This window comes from Lampetra fluviatilis, chromosome 61, assembly GCF_964198595.1.
Source record: "Lampetra fluviatilis chromosome 61, kcLamFluv1.1, whole genome shotgun sequence".
In the NCBI taxonomy this organism is placed as follows: domain Eukaryota; kingdom Metazoa; phylum Chordata; class Hyperoartia; order Petromyzontiformes; family Petromyzontidae; genus Lampetra; species Lampetra fluviatilis.
This window is the reverse complement of record NC_136335.1, coordinates 1,107,770-1,132,791: the sequence shown is the minus strand read 5'-3', so window position 1 is coordinate 1,132,791 and position 25,022 is coordinate 1,107,770. Positions and strand designations below refer to the sequence as shown.

Below are 25,022 nucleotides of genomic sequence, written 5' to 3'. Positions count from 1 at the left end.
GGATGAGTGAGTGGGTGAGTGAGTGAGTGAGTGGGTGAGTGACTGACTGAGTGGGTGAGTGAGTGAGTGGGTTGGTGAGTGGGTGGGTGGGTGAGTGAGTGGGTGAGTGGTGGGTGGGTGAGTGAGTGAGTGGGTGGGTGGGTGAGTGAGTGGGTGAGTAAATGGGTGAGTGACTGAGTGGGTGAGTGACTGAGTGGGTGAGTGACTGAGTGAGTGACTGAGTGGGAGAGTGACTGAGTGGGTGAGTGACTGAGTGGGTGAGTGACTGAGAGGGTGAGTGACTGAGTGGGTGAGTAGCCGACTTGGGTGAGTGATTCAATGGGTGAGTGTCTGAGAGAGTGAGTATCTGAGTGGGCGAGTGACTGAGTGGGCAAGTGACTGAGTGGGCGAGTGACTGAGTGGGTGAGTAGCCGACTTGGGTGAGTGATTCAATGGGTGAGTGTCTGAGAGAGTGAGTATCTGAGTGGGTGAGTGACTGAGTGGGTGAGTGACTGAGTGGGCGAGTGACTGAGTGGGTGAGTAGCCGACTTGGGTGAGTGAGTGAATGGGTGAGTGGCCGGGTGAGTGTGCAGTTACCTCCGGCATGTGGAGGAGGAGCGCAGATCATCACCACGCCCTGGCCGCCTCGCACCGCCACGGCCCCGCGCGCTTGCCGGCTGAACGCGTGCAGGTCTGTGGGCGAAGGTGATCAGGGCCCCCCACGCCCTGAGTGGCTGAGTGGCTGAGTGAGTGTCTGAGAGGGTGAGTATTTGAGTGGGTGAGTGACTGAGTGGGTGAGTGACTGAGTGAGTGTTTGAGAGGGTGAGTATTTGAATGACTGAGTGGCTGAGTGGCTGAGTGAGTGTCTGAGAGGGTGAGTATTTGAGTGGGTGAGTGACTGAGTGGGTGAGTGACTGAGTGAGTGAGTGAGTGGCTGAGTGACTGAGTGGCTGAGTGACTGAGTGGCTGAGTGGCTGAGTGAGTGTCTGAGAGGGTGAGTATTTGAGTGGGTGAGTGACTGAGTGGGTGAGTGACTGAGTGAGTGAGTGAGTGGCTGAGTGACTGAGTGGCTGAGTGACTGAGTGGCTGAGTGGCTGAGTGAGTGTCTGAGAGGGTGAGTATTTGAGTGGGTGAGTGACTGAGTGGGTGAGTGACTGAGTGAGTGAGTGAGTGGCTGAGTGACTGAGTGGCTGAGTGACTGAGTGGCTGAGTGGCTGAGTGAGTGTCTGAGAGGGTGAGTATTTGAGTGGGTGAGTGACTGAGTGGGTGAGTGACTGAGTGAGTGAGTGAGTGGCTGAGTGACTGAGTGGCTGAGTGACTGAGTGAGTGTCTGAGAGGGTGAGTATTTGAGTGGGTGAGTGACTGAGTGGGTGAGTGACTGAGTGGCTGAGTGGGTGAGTGACTGAGTGGGTGGGTGACTGAGTGGCTGGGTGACTGAGTGGCTGAGTGACTGAGTGGGTGATTGACTGAGTGGGTGGGTGACTGAGTGGCTGATTGACTGAGTGGCTGAGTGACTGAGTGGCTGAGTGACTGAGTGAGTGTCTGAAAGGGTGAGTATTTGAGTGACTGAGTGGCTGAGTGACTGAGTGAGTGTTTGAGAGGGTGAGTATTTGAATGACTGAGTGGGTGAGTGACTGAGTGAGTGTCTGAGAGGGTGAGTATTTGAATGACTGAGTGGGTGAGTGACTGAGTGAGTGTTTGAGAGGGTGAGTATTTGAGTGACTGAGTGGGTGAGTGACTGAGTGGGTGTCTGAGAGGGTGAGTATTTGAGTGACAGAGTGGGTGAGTGACTGAGTGGGTGAGTGACTGAGTGGCTGAGTGACTGAGTGGGTGAGTGACTGAGTGGCTGAGTGTCTGAGAGGGTGAGTGACTGAGTGGGTGAGTGACTGAGTGAGTGAGTGAGTGGCTGAGTGACTGAGTGGCTGAGTGACTGAGTGAGTGTCTGAGAGGGTGAGTATTTGAGTGGGTGAGTGACTGAGTGGGTGAGTGACTGAGTGGCTGAGTGACTGAGTGGGTGGGTGACTGAGTGGCTGGGTGACTGAGTGGCTGAGTGACTGAGTGGGTGATTAACTGAGTGGGTGGGTGACTGAGTGGCTGATTGACTGAGTGGCTGAGTAACTGAGTGGCTGAGTGACTGAGTGGGTGAGTGACTGAGTGGCTGAGTGACTGAGTGAGTGTCTGAGAGGGTGAGTGTCTGAGAGGGTGAGTATTTGAGTGACTGAGTGGCTGAGTGACTGAGTGGTTGAGTGACTGAGTGGCTGAGTGACTGAGTGAGTGTCTGAGAGGGTGAGTGTCTGAGAGGGTGAGTATTTGAGTGACTGAGTGGCTGAGTGACTGAGTGGCTGAATGACTGAGTGGCTGAGTGACTGAGTGGGTGGGTGACTGAGTGGCTGAGTGACTGAGTGGGTGAGTGACTGAGTGGCTGAGTGTCTGAGAGGGTGAGTGACTGAGTGGGTGAGTGACTGAGTGAGTGAGTGAGTGGGTGTCTGAGAGGGTGAGTATTTGAGTGACTGAGTGGCTGAGTGACTGAGTGAGTGTCTGAGACGGTGCGTATTTGAGTGACTGAGTGGCTGAGTGACTGAGTGAGTGTCTGAGAGGGTGAGTATTTGAGTGACTGAGTGGGTGAGTGACTGAGTGAGTGTCTGAGAGGGTGAGTATTTGAGTGACTGAGTGGCTGAGTGACTGAGTGAGTGTCTGAGAGGGTGAGTATTTGAGTGACTGAGTGGCTGAGTGACTGAGTGAGTGTCTGAGAGGGTGAGTATTTGAGTGACTGAGTGGGTGAGTGACTGAGTGGGTGAGTGACTGAGTGAGTGGCTGAGTGACTGAGTGGGTGAGTGACTGAGTGGCTGAGTGTCTGAGAGGGTGAGTGAGTGAGTGAGTGGGTGTCTGAGAGGGTGCGTATTTGAGTGACTGAGTGGCTGAGTGACTGAGTGAGTGTCTGAGAGGGTGAGTATTTGAGTGACTGAGTGGGTGAGTGACTGAGTGAGTGTCTGAGAGGGTGAGTATTTGAGTGACTGAGTGGGTGAGTGACTGAGTGAGTGTCTGAGAGGGTGAGTATTTGAGTGACTGAGTGGCTGAGTGACTGAGTGAGTGTCTGAGAGGGTGAGTATTTGAGTGACTGAGTGGGTGAGTGACTGAGTGGGTGAGTGACTGAGTGAGTGGCTGAGTGACTGAGTGGGTGAGTGACTGAGTGGCTGAGTGTCTGAGAGGGTGAGTGACTGAGTGGGTGAGTGACTGAGTGAGTGAGTGACTGAGTGGCTGAGTGACTGAGTGGCTGAGTGACTGAGTGAGTGTCTGAGAGGGTGAGTATTTGAGTGGGTGAGTGACTGAGTGGCTGAGTGACTGAGTGGCTGAGTGACTGAGTGGCTGGGTGACTGAGTGGCTGAGTGACTGAGTGAGTGTCTGAGAGGGTGAGTGACTGAGTGGGTGAGTGACTGAGTGAGTGAGTGACTGAGTGGGTGGGTGACTGAGTGGCTGAGTGATTGAGTGGGTGAGTGACTGAGTGGCTGAGTGACTGAGTGGGTGAGTAACTGAGTGGGTGAGTGTCTGAGAGGGTGAGTGACTGAGTGGGTGAGTGACTGAGTGAGTGAATGAGTGTCTGAGTGGGTGAGTGACTGATTGGGTGAGTGACTGAGAGGGTGAGTGTCTGAGTGGGTGTTTAGCCGACTTGGGTGAGTAAGTAAATGGGTGTGCAGGTCTGTGGGCGAAGGTGAAAGGGGCCCCCCACGCCCCCCGCACCCCCACGTATAAGCCAGCAAACAGCTGTACATTTGAGGCTGAATCGACCTAGAGGAGGCCCACGGTAAATCGTCACTGGCGTGGTCCGTGAGCGGGAATCGGACTTGGGTCCGCGCTCACCGCTACCCCCCCCCGCCCCCTATTAACACAAAGACAAAGATCCCCCGTATAGCCTTAACGAACTCTTGAGGCAAGTGCTAAAAAGTCGGCACTGCGGCACACGAGGGGGTGGGTGGCCAGAAACCACGCCCGCCCGCCTTTGTCTCCCCAGTGGCGATGTTTACACACAGACTCGGACACACACACAGACTCGGACACACACACACACACTCGGACGCCCACAGACAAACACACACACAGACACACACACAGACACACCTATACATACACACACAGACACACACACAGACACACACACACAGACACACACACAGACACACACACAGACACATAGACACACACTCAGACACACAGACACACACACACAGACACACACACAGACATACACACAGACACACACACACGCAGACACACACTCACACATGGCTACGTCAGACATACATCTTTTTTTCTCCCCAATTACGGGGCTTCTGCAGTTTCCTGCCAACGTGACCTGGCGTAGCTCAGCAGAGAAGCTCATATTCATACAACTGTGGAATATATACAGGATCACGTCATGTAAACAGATGCTCTGTCTTTTAACAACAACAACAACAACAACACACAAGACAATGACAAAGGGGCGAGGCTGTAACAGGCTGTAGGGGCAAGTGCTGTTGGTAAGTGGCACCTGTGAAGGCCGGCACGGCACATTGAGTGGGTAGGTGGCCAGCACCACGCCCGGCCGCCTTTGTCTCCCCAGTGGCGATGTTTACTACACACCGCACCGGGTACTCGTATGGGGATGTCTTGGGGAGATCTTCATCCAGCGGTCGATTGACCACGGCTGGCGATGATGATGGTGGTGACGATGTCATGGTGAGGTCTTCATCCAGCGGTCGATTGACCACGGCTGACGATGATGATGGTGGTGATGATGTCATGGTGAGGTCTTCATCCAGCGGTCGATTGACCACGGCTGGTGATGATGATGATGGTGATGATGTCATGGTGAGGTCTTCATCCAGCGGTCGATTGACCACGGCTGACGATGATGATGATGGTGATGATGTCATGGTGAGGTCTTCATCCAGCGGTCGATTGACCACGGCTGGTGATGATGATGATGGTGATGATGTCATGGTGAGGTCTTCATCCAGCGGTCGATTGACCACGGCTGACGATGATGATGATGGTGACGATGTCATGGTGAGGTCTTCATCCAGCGGTCGATTGACCACGGCTGGTGATGATGATGATGGTGATGATGTCATGGTGAGGTCTTCATCCAGCGGTCGATTGACCACGGCTGACGATGATGATGATGGTGATGATGTCATGGTGAGGTCTTCATCCAGCGGTCGATTGACCACGGCTGGCGATGATGATGGTGGTGACGATGTCATGGTGAGGTCTTCATCCAGCGGTCGATTGACCACGGCTGACGATGATGATGGTGGTGACGATGTCATGGTGAGGTCTTCATCCAGCGGTCGATTGACCACGGCTGGCGATGATGATGGTGGTGACGATGTCATGGTGAGGTCTTCATCCAGCGGTCGATTGACCACGGCTGACGATGATGATGGTGGTGACGATGTCATGGTGAGGTCTTCATCCAGCGGTCGATTGACCACGGCTGACGATGATGATGGTGGTGACGATGTCATGGTGAGGTCTTCATCCAGCGGTCGATTGACCACGGCTGACGATGATGATGGTGGTGACGATGTCATGGTGAGGTCTTCATCCAGCGGTCGATTGACCACGGCTGACGATGATGATGGTGGTGACGATGTCATGGTGAGGTCTTCATCCAGCGGTCGATTGACCACGGCTGACGATGATGATGATGGTGATGATGTCATGGTGAGGTCTTCATCCAGCGGTCGATTGACCACGGCTGGTGATGATGATGATGATGATGGTGACAATGTCATGGTGAGGTCTTCATCCAGCGGTCGATTGACCACGGCTGACGATGATGATGGTGGTGACGATGTCATGGTGAGGTCTTCATCCAGCGGTCGATTGACCACGGCTGACGATGATGATGATGGTGATGATGTCATGGTGAGGTCTTCATCCAGCGGTCGATTGACCACGGCTGGTAATGATGATGATGATGATGGTGACAATGTCATGGTGAGGTCTTCATCCAGCGGTCGATTGACCACGGCTGACGATGATGATGGTGGTGACGATGTCATGGTGAGGTCTTCATCCAGCGGTCGATTGACCACGGCTGACGATGATGATGATGGTGGTGACGATGTCATGGTGAGGTCTTCATCCAGCGGTCGATTGACCACGGCTGACGATGATGATGATGGTGATGATGTCATGGTGAGGTCTTCATCCAGCGGTCGATTGACCACGGCTGGTGATGATGATGATGATGATGGTGACAATGTCATGGTGAGGTCTTCATCCAGCGGTCGATTGACCACGGCTGACGATGATGATGGTGGTGACGATGTCATGGTGAGGTCTTCATCCAGCGGTCGATTGACCACGGCTGACGATGATGATGATGGTGATGATGTCATGGTGAGGTCTTCATCCAGCGGTCGATTGACCACGGCTGACGATGATGATGATGGTGACGATGTCATGGTGAGGTCTTCATCCAGCGGTCGATTGACCACGGCTGGTGATGATGATGATGATGGTGAGGTCTTCATCCAGCGGTCGATTGACCACGGCAGACGATGATGATGGTGGTGACGATGTCATGGTGAGGTCTTCATCCAGCGGTCGATTGACCACGGCTGACGATGATGATGGTGGTGACGATGTCATGGTGAGGTCTTCATCCAGCGGTCGATTGACCACGGCTGACGATGATGATGGTGGTGACGATGTCATGGTGAGGTCTTCATCCAGCGGTCGATTGAACACGGCTGACGATGATGATGATGGTGATGATGTCATGGTGAGGTCTTCATCCAGCGGTCGATTGACCACGGCTGGTGATGATGATGATGATGGTGACAATGTCATGGTGAGGTCTTCATCCAGCGGTCGATTGACCACGGCTGACGATGATGATGGTGGTGACGATGTCATGGTGAGGTCTTCATCCAGCGGTCGATTGACCACGGCTGACGATGATGATGATGGTGGTGACGATGTCATGGTGAGGTCTTCATCCAGCGGTCGATTGACCACGGCTGACGATGATGATGATGGTGATGATGTCATGGTGAGGTCTTCATCCAGCGGTCGATTGACCACGGCTGGTGATGATGATGATGATGGTGACAATGTCATGGTGAGGTCTTCATCCAGCGGTCGATTGACCACGGCTGACGATGATGATGGTGGTGACGATGTCATGGTGAGGTCTTCATCCAGCGGTCGATTGACCACGGCTGACGATGATGATGATGGTGATGATGTCATGGTGAGGTCTTCATCCAGCGGTCGATTGACCACGGCTGACGATGATGATGATGGTGACGATGTCATGGTGAGGTCTTCATCCAGCGGTCGATTGACCACGGCTGGTGATGATGATGATGATGATGGTGAGGTCTTCATCCAGCGGTCGATTGACCACGGCAGACGATGATGATGATGGTGACGATGTCATGGTGAGGTCTTCATCCAGCGGTCGATTGACCACGGCTGACGATGATGATGATGGTGGTGATGATGTCATGGTGATGGCTTCATCCAACAGTGGATTGACCAGACATATTACGTCATGCCAATTGCATGCAAAACAACACGCGGCTCCACGATTACCCCCCCCACACACACACACAGCCATCCACCACCACGGAGCGTTTAAATCTCTCGTTGCAAATAAAAAAAATACGTAAAAATGAAAAATGTTACTGAAAAAAATAAAAAATAAAATTACCAAAAAAAAACACACAAAAACCATCTTCCCCCACACCGCTTAACGCAAAGGCGGGCGGGGGGGGAAGCGGTGAGATTCACAATGGGCGATCCACAATTTATTTGTGGGCCAAGTCGAGAGGATGGCGATACTCGGGGAACGGAATGGGGCCGATTACGTCTAATTACACGGACAATTTCATCCCGCCTGCAATACCGCGGGCGCTCTGGGCGAGCAACGGAGCGAGAGAAATATTCCTGCCAAGACGCGCGCGAAGGCGTACGGGCGATCGTGAGCGCCGTCCGTTCATTAGGAGCTCCTACACCCCCCCCCGCCCCCCCCCCCCCCTACATTGAAATACGCGACTCGTTCGCGTGATTTCCCCCGGTTTCATCGTCTGCTGGCGGGTGTTGCCTTGGCGTTGCGCGCGCACACGCAGAGGCAATGCGTTAAACCCTTTGGTCAACAACGTTACCCTGTGCGGGGGGTTACCGTGACCCCGACGTTACCGTGACCCCTCATGTGACCGTGACCCCCACGTGTGTGCACACGCACACATACATGTGCCTTCATACGCACATACATGTGCCTGCACATGCACACATACATGTGCCTGCACACCCACACATACATGTGCCTGCACACGCACACATACATGTGCGTGCACACGCACACATACATGTGCCTGCACACGCACACATACATGTGCGTGCACACATACATGTGCGTGCACATACAAGCAGTATATCTGCACCCCATGGGGGGCGGGGGTCGAGGAGGACTCTCGTGGGGTCGACGCGTGAGGGGCGAAGTGCCGGAGAAGTCCTCCACCACGAGCGAGAGGAGAATAGAATGCATCGTCGTCATCATCGTCGTCATCATCGTCGTCATCGTCATCATCATCGTCGTCATCATCATCGTCGTCATCATCATCGTCGTCATCGTCGTCGTCATCGTCGTCATCATCATCATCATCATCGTCGTCATCATCATCGTCATCATCATCATATTCGTCATCATCATCGTCATCATCATCGTCGTCATCATCATCGTCATCATCATCATATTCGTCATCATCATCGTCATCATCATCGTCGTCATCATCGTCGTCATCGTCATCATCGTCGTCGTCGTCATCATCGTCGTCATCATCATCGTCGTCATCGTCGTCGTCATCGTCATCATCATCATATTCGTCATCATCATCGTCATCATCATCATCATCATCGTCGTCGTCGTCATCATCGTCGTCATCGTCATCATCAACACACGACACGTGCTGGTGGCTGGGCCCACTCACACGCGAACTTGAGCCTCGCCTCGCCGCTCACGACCGAGCCGACGCCGTTGGTGGCCCGGCATCGGTAGCGTCCCGCGTCCGTTCGGGGCTCCGGCCCCAGCACCTCCAGGGAACCTTCAGTCGCTCGGAACTTGACGCCGTCCACCGCGACCAGGTTGCCGTCACGATACCATCTGCAGAGACACGGTGACGATGATGATGATGCCCAGCCACGCACCGTCTAGCCCCGAACAGACTGGTTGGGGCACGTGCTGTTAGCGAGTTTGCAGCAGCACATTAACATCGTGCTAATCTCTCGCATTAACATCGTGCTAATCTCTCGCATTAACATCATGCTAATTTCTCACATTAACATCATGCTAATTTCTCGCATCAACATCATGCTAATCTCTCGCATTGACATCATGCTAATCTCTCACATTGACATCATGCTAATTTCTCGCATCAACATCATGCTAATCTCTCGCATTAACATCATGCTAATTTCTCGCATCAACATCATGCTAATCTCTCGCATTAACATCATGCTAATCTCTCACATGAACATCATGCTAATCTCTCACATTGACATCATGCTAATCTCTCACATTGACATCATGCTAATCTCTCGCATTAACATCATGCTAATCTCTCGCATTAACATCATGCTAATCTCTCACATTGACATCATGCTAATCTCTCACATTGACATCATGCTAATCTCTCACATTGACATCATGCTAATCTCTCACATTGACATCATGCTAATCTCTCGCATTAACATCATGCTAATCTCTCGCATTAACATCATGCTAATCTCTCACATTGACATCATGCTAATCTCTCACATTGACATCATGCTAATCTCTCACATTAACATCATGCTAATCTCTCGCATTAACATCATGCTAATCTCTCGCATTAACATCATGCTAATCTCTCACATCAACATCATGCTAATCTCTCATATTGACATCATGCTAATCTCTCGCATTAACATCATGCTAATCTCTCGCATTAACATCATGCTAATCTCTCACATTGACATCATGCTAATCTCTCACATTGACATCATGCTAATCTCTCACATTGACATCATGCTAATCTCTCACATTAACATCATGCTAATCTCTCGCATTAACATCATGCTAATCTCTCGCATTAACATCATGCTAATCTCTCACATTAACATCATGCTAATCTCTCACATTGACATCATGCTAATCTCTCACATTGACATCATGCTAATCTCTCACATTAACATCACGCTAATCTCTCACATTAACATCATGCTAATCTCTCACATTAACATCATGCTAATCTCTCACATGAACATCATGCTAATCTCTCACATTGACATCATGCTAATCTCTCACATTAACATGATAATAATCTCTCACATTAACATCACTAGCCCCGGCCACTTCTTTATGACCCTTGGACTACACCCATTTCAAACCTTTAAAACTGTCTGCCTCAGCAGCAGACCACGCTTTCCCACCTGATGACGGACGCTTTTTTTGCGCCCGAAACGTCGTGGTTTATTTTATTTTCTACCCACGTGACTTTACCGAAAGAAGCAAAGAGTATGGATTCCTGCGGTCACGAAAGCTTAAAATCAAGATATCAGCGATCTGTCGAGATCTGGCGTTTTCAGATATTCTCTCTGCAATCCCAGATCGACGTTTCGGTCTGTGGGTCACCCGAGATGTTTCTTCCCCGTGGAGCCCCCCCTCCCCCCCAACTCCAGGCTATGGAACGCTGTTCCACGCGACATCAGGAGGGATTTCTCTGAGTCATTGGACATGTTTTTTTAAATGCGTCTTAAACCCTATTTATATGCCTTAGCTTATGAAATTTTTAGTTCATTTCGTAAATGGATGTAAAACATGTTTTTATTTTTTTATTTTTGTGCTGAGTGCCTGCTGCTGCTGCTGTTGTGTACAGCGCTTTGAGATCATTGATGAAAATCCACGATATATAAATGTAATTGCCATTTATTGTGAAGGCCGGAACGGTACACGAGGGGGTGGGTGGCCAGCACCACGCCCGACCGCCTTTGTCTCCCTAGTGGAAATGTTCACGTTGCCGCGCCAGGTACTAATTTTAGGCTGAGTCGACCTAGGGGAGAGTCCCAGCACCGGTTGAGATAATCGTCACCGGTGGTGGCCGTGAGCGGGAATCGAACTCGAGTCGCCAGGTTCGTAGCGCGGCGCGCTAACACACACACAACAAAGACAAAGATCCCCTGTATAGCCTTTAACAGACCGTCGGGGCAAGTGCTGTCAGTGTGTGAGTGAGTGTGTGGAGTTTGTGTGTGGGGGAGCGGTAGTGTCGTGGTTAGCGCTGCGCTACGAACCCGGCCACCCAAGTTCGATTCCCGCTCACGGCCAACGCCGGTGACGATTCTTATCCGAACCGGTCCTGGGCCTCTCCGAGGTCGACTCAGCCTCAACTGAGTACCTGGTTCTAGATTTGAAGCTTTCGTGACTGCAAGGATTCATACTCTAAGGTTTTTTCGGTAAAGTCACGTGGGTAAAAAAATTAAAATTAAAATAAATAATAATAAATAATAGAGAAACATTTTTTACCTACGTGACTTTACCGAAAAAACCTAAGCGTATGAGTACCTGGTGCGTGCGCAGTAAACATCGCCACTGGGGGAGACAAAGGCGGCCGGGCGTGGTTTGCTGGCCACCCACCCACCCCCTCGTGTGCCACAGTGCCGGTAGCCTTCATAGGAACAGCTCGCTAACAGCACTTCCCCTAGGTCGACTCAGCCTCAAATGAGCACCTGGTGTGGTGTGTAAACATCGCCACTGGGGAGACAAAGGCGGCTGGGTTCGGTGTTGGCCACCCACCCCCTCGTGTGCCGTGTCGGCCTTCATAGCGCGCTCGCGAACAGCACTTGCCCCAACAGTCCGGCCGAGGCTACACGGGTGATCTTTGCTTTGCTTTGCTGCTGCTGCTGCTGTTGTTGTTGTTGTTGTTAGTGTTAACGCGCACGGCTCGCGCGCGTTGTGCGTTTGCATTCATTTATTTTGAAGCGCTGCCACTTAAGCAAACGGTGCGGGCAGCAGGCGGCCGCAGCAGTCCACGGAGTCACCGGGAACAGCGGCACGGTCCATTTCGAATGCCGCCTAAATGCGTGCAACGGGTGACTGAGTGGCGAATGCTAATTTTGTGTGTGCGGTGTTTTTTTTTTTACGAGCTGACCGTAACGGGGTGTGTGCATGGGGAGTGGGGAGCGGTGGTGCAGCGGTTAGCGCTACGCTGCGCTACGAACCCGGCGACCCGAGTTCGATTCCCGCTCACGGCCAACACCCTGTGACGATTATTTGAACCGATCCTGGGCCTCCCCTAGGTCGACTGAGCCTCAAATGAGTACCTGGTGCGGTGTGTAAACATTGCCACTGGGGAGACAAATGCGGTCGGGCGTGGTGCTGGTCACCCGCCCCCACTTCGTGTGCCGTCCCAGCCTTCATAGGTGCTACTCGCTAACAGCGCTTGCCCTGGCAATCCGTTAAGGCTGTACAGGCAGTATATTTGTTTTTGTTGACACGTGTGTGTGTGTGTGTCTTTGTGTGTGCGTGTGAATGTATACTCGTGGCGTGTGTGGGTGTTGGGGAGACAAAGGCGGTCGGGCGTGGTGCTGGTCAACTAGGAACAAAACGTGCGAATTAGTTACCACTTCAAATCGGGCTAATCGCCTGATTAAGTTGGTTGTTGTTGTTGTTGTGATAACCAGCGACACTGGTTAGTGCTGAAATAGTGACTAGCGGCCACGTTTAGTTTACGTGACGCACATTAATCATTGGCTGTGTCGGCTGGTGGTGACAGGTTTCACGACACACTCACATGTATGCACTGTAACCCACAATATTTTTGTATGGATGCTGATGGTGATGATGCTACTGATGATGCTTATGATGGTGAAGATGCCGAAGTTGCTGATGATGATGCTGATGGTGATGACGATGGTGACGATGGTGATGATGGTGAAGATGATGATGATGATGCTGATCATGGTGAAGATGCTGATGGTGATGATATTGATGCTGATGGTGAAGATACTGATGATGATGGTGATGCTTGCTGATGATGATGATGGTGATGATGCCGAAGATGCTGATGATGAAGATGCTGATGGTAATGACGATGGTGATGATGGTGAAGATGCCGAAGATGCTGATGCTGATTATGGTGAAGATGCTGATGGTGATTATATTGATGCTGATGGTGAAGATGCTGATGGTGATGCTTGCTGATAATGATGATGGTGAAGATGCCGAAGATGCTGATCATGGTGAAGATGCTGATGGTGATGATATTGATGCTGATGGTGAAGATACTGATGATGATGGTGATGCTTGCTGATGATGATGGTGAAGATGCTGATGATGATGCCGAAGATGCTGATGATATTGATGCTGATGGTGAAGATACTGATGATGCTACTGATGACGATGATGATGATGCTGCTGCTGCTGCTGCTGCTGATGATGATGGAAGGTGTCACCTACCGGTGAGTGAGAGGTGGCGATCCACTCGCAAGACATCGGAAGGACACTCTGTCTGTCTTAGACCCCACGGAATAAACGACGTCTTGGGGCTCCTCCAAGAACGCAGGTCCCACATCTCCGTGCCTATCTCCCCCTGGAACACACAAACACACACACGTGGCGCTGGAGGGATGACACTGTGTGTGGTGGCTCACAGCGAGAAGCGCCTCGGTTCGATTACAGACTCGGGCGCCTTCCCATCAATGGAGTTCGTGAGTTATTCCTCTACAGATACACAGAGACCCATGGAGACACACAGAGACCCATGGAGATACACAGAGACCCCTAGGGATACACAGAGACCCATAGAGACACAGAGACCCATATAGATACACAGAGACCCATGGAGACTCATAGAGACACAGAGACCCCTAGAGATACACAGAGACGCATAGAGATACACAGAGACCCATGGAGACACATAGAGACGCATAGAGACACAGAGACGCATAGAGATACACAGAGGCCCATGGGGACACATAGAGACTCATAGAGACACAGAGACCCCTAGATATACACAGAGACCCAAGGAGACACAGAGACCCATGCAGATACAAAGAGACTCCTAGAGATAGCGACCCATAGAGGGACATAGAGACGCATGGATTACGGTGAGAACTTGCAAACACCGAACACACGACCGACATCGCCAGGGCCCTGGATCGAAACCCACGACACTCCTGCGTGCCAGGCGAGGGAGACGGAGAGAGAGAGAGATAGAAACATCTCTCTCGCCATCGCGGCATCGCACCGACAATCGTGCAGAGCGGGAGGAGAAAGAGGGAGAGAGAGGAAACGAGAAGAGTACTAAACAAAAAAACAACCTAATTAAAATTAATTCCTATCCACGTGGGATTGTAAATATGATTGTGGGTTGGAAGTGTGATCGCTTCCAACCCGCCCGGTTCTCGCGTTGTTCATTAACTCCCCCACAGCCCCCCCCCCCCGGCTCCCTCCCCCCCCGGCTCCCCACTAACCCCCCGGCGCCCCACTGCGGGCCCCCCAATCCAACAACACCCGCTGCCCCCCTCCCCCCGCCGCCAATAAACGAGGCCTCCCCAGGAAGCTCGTCACCCAAGCTGAGCTCTCGCGTGCCGAATAGCCCATAGACTCAACACTGCCCATAGACTCAACACTGCCCATAGACTAAACACTGCCCATAGACTCAACACTGCCCATAGACTCAACACTGCCCATAGACTCAACACTACCCATAGACTCAACACTGCCCATAGACTCAACACTACCCATAGACTCAACACTGCCCATAGACTCAACACTACCCATAGACTCAACACTGCCCATAGACTCAACACTGCCCATAGACTGAACACTGCCCATAGACTCAACACTGCCCACTGACTCAACGCTACCCATAGACTCAACACTGCCCATAGACTCAACACTGCCCATAGACTCAACACTGCCCATAGACTCAACACTGCCCATAGACTCAACACTGCCCATAGACTCAACACTACCCATAGACTCAACACTGCCCATAGACTCAACACTGCCCATAGACTGAACACTACCCATAGACTCAACACTGCCCATAGACTCAGCACTGCCCATAGACTAACACTGCCCATAGACTAACAATGCCCATAGACTCAACACTGCCCATAGACTCAACACTACCCATAGACTCAACACTGCCATACACTCAACACTGCCCATCGACTCAACACTGCCCATAGACTCAACACTGCCCATAGACTCAACACTGCCCATAGACTCAACACTGCCCATAGACTCAACACTGCCCATAGACTAACACTGCCCATAGACTAAACACTGCCCATAGACTCAACACTGCCCATAGACTCAACACTGCCCATAGACTCAACACTGCCCATAGACTCAACACTACCCATAGACTCAACACTGCCCATAGACTCAACACTGCCCATAGACTCAACACTGCCCATAGACTCAACACTGCCCATAGACTCAACACTGCCCATAGACTCAACACTGCCCATAACATTGCCCATAGACTCAACACTGCCCATCGACTCAACACTGCCCATAGACTCAACACTGCCCATATACTCAACACTGCCCATAGACTCAACACTGCCCATAGACTCAACACTGCCCATAGACTCAACACTGCCCATAGACTAACACTGCCCATAGACTAAACACTGCCCATAGACTCAACACTGCCCATAGACTCAACACTGCCCATAGACTCAACACTGCCCATAGACTAACACTGCCCATAGACTAAACACTGCCCATAGACTCAACACTGCCCATAGACTCAACACTGCCCATAGACTCAACACTGCCCATAGACTCAACACTACCCATAGACTCAACACTGCCCATAGACTCAACACTGCCCATAGACTCAACACTGCCCATAGACTCAACACTGCCCATAGACTCAACACTGCCCATAGACTCAACACTGCCCATAGACTCAACACTGCCCATAACATTGCCCATAGACTCAACACTGCCCATAGACTCAACACTGCCCATAGACTCAACACTGCCCATAGACTCAACACTGCCCATAAACTCAACACTACCCATAGACTCACACTGCCCATAGACTAACACTACCCATAGACTAACACTACCCATAGACTAACACTGCCCATAGACTCAACACTGCCTTATAGACTCAACACTGCCCATAGACTCAACACTGCCCATAGACTCAACACTGCCCATAGACTCAAAACTGCCCATAGACTCAACACTACCCATAGACTCAACACTGCCCATAGACTCAACACTGCCCATAGACTCAACACTACCCACAGGCTCAACATTGCCCATAGACTCAACACTACCCATAGACTCAACACTGCCCATAGACTCAACACTACCCATAGACTCAACACTGCCCATAGACTGAACACTGCCCATAGACTCAACACTGCCCATTGACTCAACACTACCCATAGACTCAACACTGCCCATAGACTCAACACTGCCCATAGACTCAACACTACCCATAGACTCAACACTGCCCGTAGACTCAATACTGCCCATAGACTCAACACTACCCACAGGCTCAACATTGCCCATAGACTCAACACTACCCATAGACTCAACACTGCCCATAGACTCAACACTACCCATAGACTCAACACTGCCCATAGACTGAACACTGCCCATAGACTCAACACTACCCATAGACTCAACACTGCCCATAGACTCAACACTGCCCATAGACTCAACACTGCCCATAGACTCAACACTGCCCATAGACTCAACACTGCCCATAGACTCAACACTACCCATAGACTCAACACTGCCCATAGACTCAACACTGCCCATAGACTGAACACTACCCATAGACTCAACACTGCCCATAGACTCAGCACTGCCCATAGACTAACACTGCCCATAGACTAACAATGCCCATAGACTCAACACTGCCCATAGACTCAACACTGCCCATAGACTCAACACTGCCTATAGACTCAACACTGCCCATAGACTCAACACTGTGACGTTGACTCAACACTGCCCATAGACTCAACACTGCCCATAGACTCAACACTGCCCATAGACTCAACACTGCCCATAGACTCAACACTGCCCATAGACTCAACACTGCCCATAGACTCAACACTACCCATAGACTCAACACTGTGACGTTGACTCAACACTACCCATAGACTCAACACTGCCCATAGACTCAACACTACCCATAGACTCAACACTGTGACGTTGACTCAACACTACCCATAGACTCAGCACTGCCCATAGACTCAACACTGCCCATAGACTCAACACTACCCATACACTCAACACTACCCATAGACTCAACACTACCCATAGACTCAACACTCCCCATAGACTCAACACTGCCCATAGACTCAACACTGCCCATAGACTCAACACTACCGATAGACTCAACACTGCCCATAGACTCAACACTACCCGTAGACTCAACACTGCCCATAGACTCAACACTGCCCATAGACTGAACACTGCCTATAGACTCAACACTGCCCATAGACTCAACACTGTGACGTTGACTCAACACTACCCATAGACTCAGCACTGCCCATAGACTCAACACTGCCCATAGACTCAACACTACCCATACACTCAACACTACCCATAGACTCAACACTACCCATAGACTCAACACTCCCCATAGACTCAACACTGCCCATAGACTCAACACTGCCCATAGACTCAACACTGCCGATAGACTCAACACTGCCCATAGACTCAACACTACCCGTAGACTCAACACTGCCCATAGACTCAACACTGCCCATAGACTGAACACTGCCTATAGACTCAACACTGCCCATAGACTCAACACTGCCCATAGACTCAACACTGCCCATAGACTCAACACTGCCCATAGACTCAACACTGTGACGTTGACTCAACACTACCCATAGACTCAACACTGTGACGTTGACTCAACACTACCCATAGACTCAACACTGCCCATAGACTCAACACTGCCCATAGACTCAACACTGCCCATAGACTCAACACTGCCCATAGACTCAACACTGCCCATAGACTCAACACTGCCCATAGACTCAACACTGCCCATAGACTCAACACTGTGACGTTGACTCAACACTGCCCATAGACTCGACACTGCCCATAGACTCAACACTGCCCATAGACTCAACACTGCCCATAGACTCAACACTGCCCATAGACTCAACACTGTGACGTTGACTCAACACTACCCATAGACTCAACACTGCCCATAGACTCAACACTACCCATAGACTCAACACTGTGACGTTGGCTCAACACTACCCATAGACTCAGCACTGCCCATAGACTCAACACTGCCCATAGACTAACACTGCCCATAGACTAAACACTGCCCATAGACTCAACACTGCCCATAGACTCAACACTGCCCATAGACTCAACACTGCCCATAGACTCAACACTACCCATAGACTCAACACTGCCCATAGACTCAACACTGCCCATAGACTCAACACTGCCCATAGACTCAACACTGCCCATAGACTCAACACTGCCCATAGACTCAACACTGCCCATAGACTCAACACTGCCCATAACATTGCCCATAGACTCAACACTGCCCATAGACTCAACACTGCCCATAGACTCAACACTGCCCATAGACTCAACACTGCCCATAAACTCAACACTACCCATAGACTCACACTGCCCATAGACTAACACTACCCATAGACTAACACTACCCATAGACTAACACTGCCCATAGACTCAACACTGCCTTATAGACTCAACACTGCCCATAGACTCAACACTGCCCATAGACTCAACACTGCCCATAGACTCAAAACTGTCCATAGACTCAACACTACCCATAGACTCAACACTGCCCATAGACTCAACACTGCCCATAGACTCAACACTACCCACAGGCTCAACATTGCCCATAGACTCAACACTACCCATAGACTCAACACTGCCCATAGACTCAACACTACCCATAGACTCAACACTGCCCATAGACTGAACACTGCCCATAGACTCAACACTGCCCATTGACTCAACACTACCCATAGACTCAACACTGCCCATAGACTCAACACTGCCCATAGACTCAACACTACCCATAGACTCAACACTGCCCGTAGACTCAATACTGCCCATAGACTCAACACTACCCACAGGCTCAACATTGCCCATAGACTCAACACTACCCATAGACTCAACACTGCCCATAGACTCAACACTACCCATAGACTCAACACTGCCCATAGACTGAACACTGCCCATAGACTCAACACTACCCATAGACTCAACACTGCCCATAGACTCAACACTGCCCATAGACTCAACACTGCCCATAGACTCAACACTGCCCATAGACTCAACACTGCCCATAGACTCAACACTACCCATAGACTCAACACTGCCCATAGACTCAACACTGCCCATAGACTGAACACTACCCATAGACTCAACACTGCCCATAGACTCAGCACTGCCCATAGACTAACACTGCCCATAGACTAACAATGCCCATAGACTCAACACTGCCCATAGACTCAACACTGCCCATAGACTCAACACTGCCTATAGACTCAACACTGCCCATAGACTCAACACTGTGACGTTGACTCAACACTGCCCATAGACTCAACACTGCCCATAGACTCAACACTGCCCATAGACTCAACACTGCCCATAGACTCAACACTGCCCATAGACTCAACACTGCCCATAGACTCAACACTACCCATAGACTCAACACTGTGACGTTGACTCAACACTACCCATAGACTCAACACTGCCCATAGACTCAACACTACCCATAGACTCAACACTGTGACGTTGACTCAACACTACCCATAGACTCAGCACTGCCCATAGACTCAACACTGCCCATAGACTCAACACTACCCATACACTCAACACTACCCATAGACTCAACACTACCCATAGACTCAACACTCCCCATAGACTCAACACTGCCCATAGACTCAACACTGCCCATAGACTCAACACTGCCGATAGACTCAACACTGCCCATAGACTCAACACTACCCGTAGACTCAACACTGCCCATAGACTCAACACTGCCCATAGACTGAACACTGCCTATAGACTCAACACTGCCCATAGACTCAACACTGTGACGTTGACTCAACACTACCCATAGACTCAACACTGCCCATAGACTCAACACTGCCCATAGACTCAACACTGCCCATAGACTCAACACTGTGACGTTGACTCAACACTACCCATAGACTCAGCACTGCCCATAGACTCAACACTACCCGTAGACTCAACACTGCCCATAGACTCAACACTGCCCATAGACTGAACACTGCCCATAGACTCAACACTACCCATAGACTCAACACTGTGACGTTGACTCAACACTACCCATAGACTCAGCACTGCCCATAGACTCAACACTGCCCATAGACTCAACACTACCCATACACTCAACACTACCCATAGACTCAACACTACCCATAGACTCAACACTCCCCATAGACTCAACACTGCCCATAGACTCAACACTGCCCATAGACTCAACACTGCCGATAGACTCAACACTGCCCATAGACTCAACACTACCCGTAGACTCAACACTGCCCATAGACTCAACACTGCCCATAGACTGAACACTGCCTATAGACTCAACACTGCCCATAGACTCAACACTGCCCATAGACTCAACACTGCCCATAGACTCAACACTGCCCATAGACTCAACACTGTGACGTTGACTCAACACTACCCATAGACTCAACACTGTGACGTTGACTCAACACTACCCATAGACTCAACACTGCCCATAGACTCAACACTGCCCATAGACTCAACACTGCCCATAGACTCAACACTGCCCATAGACTCAACACTGCCCATAGACTCAACACTGCCCATAGACTCAACACTGCCCATAGACTCAACACTGTGACGTTGACTCAACACTGCCCATAGACTCGACACTGCCCATAGACTCAACACTGCCCATAGACTCAACACTGCCCATAGACTCAACACTGCCCATAGACTCAACACTGTGACGTTGACTCAACACTACCCATAGACTCAACACTGCCCATAGACTCAACACTACCCATAGACTCAACACTGTGACGTTGGCTCAACACTACCCATAGACTCAGCACTGCCCATAGACTCAACACTGCCCATAGACTAACACTGCCCATAGACTAAACACTGCCCATAGACTCAACACTGCCCATAGACTCAACACTGCCCATAGACTCAACACTGCCCATAGACTCAACACTACCCATAGACTCAACACTGCCCATAGACTCAACACTGCCCATAGACTCAACACTGCCCATAGACTCAACACTGCCCATATACTCAACACTGCCCATAGACTCAACACTGCCCATAGACTCAACACTGCCCATAACATTGCCCATAGACTCAACACTGCCCATAGACTCAACACTGCCCATAGACTCAACACTGCCCATAGACTCAACACTGCCCATAAACTCAACACTACCCATAGACTCACACTGCCCATAGACTAACACTACCCATAGACTAACACTACCCATAGACTAACACTGCCCATAGACTCAACACTGCCTTATAGACTCAACACTGCCCATAGACTCAACACTGCCCATAGACTCAACACTGCCCATAGACTCAAAACTGCCCATAGACTCAACACTACCCATAGACTCAACACTGCCCATAGACTCAACACTGCCCATAGACTCAACACTACCCACAGGCTCAACATTGCCCATAGACTCAACACTACCCATAGACTCAACACTGCCCATAGACTCAACACTACCCATAGACTCAACACTGCCCATAGACTGAACACTGCCCATAGACTCAACACTGCCCATTGACTCAACACTACCCATAGACTCAACACTGCCCATAGACTCAACACTGCCCATAGACTCAACACTACCCATAGACTCAACACTGCCCGTAGACTCAATACTGCCCATAGACTCAACACTACCCACAGGCTCAACATTGCCCATAGACTCAACACTACCCATAGACTCAACACTGCCCATAGACTCAACACTACCCATAGACTCAACACTGCCCATAGACTGAACACTGCCCATAGACTCAACACTACCCATAGACTCAACACTGCCCATAGACTCAACACTGCCCATAGACTCAACACTGCCCATAGACTCAACACTGCCCATAGACTCAACACTGCCCATAGACTCAACACTACCCATAGACTCAACACTGCCCATAGACTCAACACTGCCCATAGACTGAACACTACCCATAGACTCAACACTGCCCATAGACTCAGCACTGCCCATAGACTAACACTGCCCATAGACTAACAATGCCCATAGACTCAACACTGCCCATAGACTCAACACTGCCCATAGACTCAACACTGCCTATAGACTCAACACTGCCCATAGACTCAACACTGTGACGTTGACTCAACACTGCCCATAGACTCAACACTGCCCATAGACTCAACACTGCCCATAGACTCAACACTGCCCATAGACTCAACACTGCCCATAGACTCAACACTGCCCATAGACTCAACACTACCCATAGACTCAACACTGTGACGTTGACTCAACACTACCCATAGACTCAACACTGCCCATAGACTCAACACTACCCATAGACTCAACACTGTGACGTTGACTCAACACTACCCATAGACTCAGCACTGCCCATAGACTCAACACTGCCCATAGACTCAACACTACCCATACACTCAACACTACCCATAGACTCAACACTACCCATAGACTCAACACTCCCCATAGACTCAACACTGCCCATAGACTCAACACTGCCCATAGACTCAACACTGCCGATAGACTCAACACTGCCCATAGACTCAACACTACCCGTAGACTCAACACTGCCCATAGACTCAACACTGCCCATAGACTGAACACTGCCTATAGACTCAACACTGCCCATAGACTCAACACTGTGACGTTGACTCAACACTACCCATAGACTCAGCACTGCCCATAGACTCAACACTGCCCATAGACTCAACACTACCCATACACTCAACACTACCCATAGACTCAACACTACCCATAGACTCAACACTCCCCATAGACTCAACACTGCCCATAGACTCAACACTGCCCATAGACTCAACACTGCCGATAGACTCAACACTGCCCATAGACTCAACACTACCCGTAGACTCAACACTGCCCATAGACTCAACACTGCCCATAGACTGAACACTGCCTATAGACTCAACACTGCCCATAGACTCAACACTGCCCATAGACTCAACACTGCCCATAGACTCAACACTGCCCATAGACTCAACACTGTGACGTTGACTCAACACTACCCATAGACTCAACACTGTGACGTTGACTCAACACTACCCATAGACTCAACACTGCCCATAGACTCAACACTGCCCATAGACTCAACACTGCCCATAAACTCAACACTCCCCATAGACTCAACACTGCCCATAGACTCAACACTGCCCATAGACTCAACACTGCCCATAGACTCAACACTGTGACGTTGACTCAACACTGCCCATAGACTCAACACTGCCCATAGACTCAACACTGCCCATAGACTCAACACTGCCCATAGACTCAACACTGCCCATAGACTCAACACTGTGACGTTGACTCAACACTACCCATAGACTCAACACTGCCCATAGACTCAACACTACCCATAGACTCAACACTGTGACGTTGGCTCAACACTACCCATAGACTCAGCACTGCCCATAGACTCAACACTGCCCATAGACTCAACACTACCCATACACTCAACACTACCCATAGACTCAACACTACCCATAGACTCAACACTCCCCATAGACTCAACACTGCCCATAGACTCAACACTGCCCATAGACTCAACACTGCCGATAGACTCAACACTGCCCATAGAATCAACACTGTGACGTTGACGCGGTGTGACGTTGATAACCAACCTGCTGCATGGTTCCAAGAGACACAAATCAAGACAATCCACCACCACGCCGCGTGTGGACGAATCATCTTGAGCGTCCTTCTCTCCATCACTGCGGACGAGCCTTCTCCATCATCATCATCACAATCACCGTCATCATCAACTCCATCATCTGTCAAATACAGAAAACAGCAAACACAATATTTGAGTACAGGAGATGGCACTGGTCAACAAAAAAAAAACATTTTTTTCTGGCCTGGACTTTTGCAGCGGTTTTAGACTAATTTCAGGGTGCTGATTCCAAATCTGATCTCAGATTTGCTCTATCACATCTCATGTTTATGCTATCGGCATACCCCATTTTCATTGATATTACCCGAATTTTACTCTGTCACTTATGATTGCAAGTTGTTGCGAGTCAGTGACTGCTTTAGTGTTAAAACATGGTGCTGCATTTTTAGGATAGTGTGTTTATAATATCATAATTTTATGTAGATATCCACATTTATTTAATTTTTTTTCTTCTGCAGTTTTTATTGAAAATGCAACATTTGATATCTCAAAAACCGGAAGTGATAGACAAAAACTGATGCCAGATTTGGAATCAGCACCCCAACATTACCTTAAACCCGTTGGAATACCTTATGCCAGGAAAAGTGTGTTGACCAGTGTTAATTATACATCTCCTGTACTCAAATATTGTGTTTGAGTACAGGAGATGTACTACTTTTCCAGGGCACTCCTCTCTTTACGAACGAGTTATGTTCCAGAGGTCTGATCATAAGTCGATTTGTTCGTGGTGGATTGCCGGTCAAGCCCTCTGCACCAGCGCTAACGGATTTCTGAACTGTACTTTGTAACGAGGTTAATCGTCGTCTGTAACGAGGTTATCCGTCGTCTCTAGCGAGGTTATTCGCCACGCATGGCGCAGCGTCACGACGCGGTGTTCGTGTTGCGCGTGCCACGTGCAGCCCCCACGCGTCACGTGGGCAGTGTCTGTGACGTGCACACGTGACGCTGCACACGTGACGTGCACACGTGACGCTGCACTCCACGTGACTTTGTATCGAAATAGTCTCCAGTGCTTTCGCTGCTGGCGGCAATAAAAGTTGTTTAAAACTCAAACCTCTCTCAC

The 25,022-nt window shown here is 50.3% G+C and overlaps 1 long non-coding RNA gene across 1 annotated transcript; it reads right to left on the bottom strand.

The window, feature by feature from the left end:
- Positions 1-587: 587 nt before the first annotated feature.
- On the bottom strand, positions 588-23,987 carry LOC144951320 (uncharacterized). Its single transcript, XR_013640471.1, has 4 exons — positions 23,910-23,987; positions 13,466-13,598; positions 8,964-9,136; positions 588-672 (listed from the first exon to the last, which is right to left on the bottom strand). It is a non-coding gene; the product is annotated as an uncharacterized LOC144951320 (long non-coding RNA).
- Between the last annotated feature and the right edge of the window lie 1,035 nt (positions 23,988-25,022).